Source organism: Chrysochloris asiatica, unplaced genomic scaffold (genome assembly GCF_000296735.1).
Source record: "Chrysochloris asiatica unplaced genomic scaffold, ChrAsi1.0 scaffold00141, whole genome shotgun sequence".
NCBI classification, from domain to species: domain Eukaryota; kingdom Metazoa; phylum Chordata; class Mammalia; order Afrosoricida; family Chrysochloridae; genus Chrysochloris; species Chrysochloris asiatica.
Genome location: NW_006408659.1, coordinates 5,172,153 through 5,173,522, shown reverse-complemented (window position 1 = coordinate 5,173,522; position 1,370 = coordinate 5,172,153).

The following is a 1,370-nucleotide window of genomic DNA, read 5'->3' as shown; positions in this document are numbered from 1 at the left end:
CTGATGCATTCTGCATCATTCAATAATTTGCCCAGTGAATCCTTCAATAACGAAAGTTGAGGTATATTCATTACATCACATCAGTGTTATATATTATCAACATGACTAATCTGTGTTGATGCTGACTTGATCACCTGGCTGAGGTAATGCTTATCAGTCACCCACCTCCACATTTCCACACTGTTCTTGGAGGAAGCCCATGCATAAGGAGTGGGCAGTTACACTTCATCTCTTGGAGGATAGAATAGATACATAAACTACTTAGAATTCTTTCCACAAAATATATGTCTATCCCCATTTATTTACTTATCTTACTATGGACTCAGGTATTTATTTAACACTTTGTGTTGTATTTAAATACTATGTGATTTATTCTTATTTTTTTCTTCAAATTTTCTAGTTTTGGTCACTTAGTTTTTTTCTTCAAATTGTTCTAGTTTTGGTCCCTTTGACATGCCCCTCTGGGGTTGTGTGTGTGTGTGTGTGTGTTTGTGCTGGTGGTGGTGGGTCGTGGAGTCAGTTCCAACTCATAGCTACCCTGCACAGGGATTCCAAGGTTGTAAATCTTCACGGGAGCAGAAAACCTCATCTTTCTCCTGCAGAACAGCTGGTAGTTTCAAACTGCTGACCTTGAGATTAGCAGCCCGATGCATAACCACTATGCTACCAGAGCTCCTTATGATATAAAATAGTACCCCAACTAAATTAAATTGTTGCTGTTGTGAAGTGCTATCAAGTACATTCCAACTCGTGGTGGGGGTGGTGGTGTGCCCCCTCACCTTTCTCCTGCGTTGAATAATAAATATGTTGTTGCTGTTAAGTGTCCTTGAGTTAGTTCTGACTCTCAGTGACATGAACATTCATACTAAAAGAACATGATCTCAAGAAGGAAGTCCCAGTGTACTGTCATTTGGCTATCTAAAAGCTAAATTATCCCTCACACTCCTGCAAGATTTAATAAAAAATTAATATAATAGGATTTTATATCATATCACTAGCTATATTGTTTGAAAGTTTCATTTGTCTAATAATAGACCAATTTCATCATAACCAACATGGGGGGTAGTTAAAAGTGCAAAGAAGTTACAAAGTCGGATCTGCAGAGGTGTGGATGTAGCAGGTTTGAGATAAGGCTTGGGAATCTGTCATTTTAATACACTTTCCCAAGGGCTTATAATCGGAACCTGGATCCCATCTTGCCTCATATTCTGGAATAAATGCTTAAAGACTCGCAAAGCTCTAGTCTAGCATTAGTAAGAAATGACATGATTGGATCAACAGTCAGTCTCCATATGTGTGTTACACCAGAACTTTAGTCATACCAGGTCTCAAGTTGGATTTGTTCCCTCAGTGGTAATAGAATTAGGCAG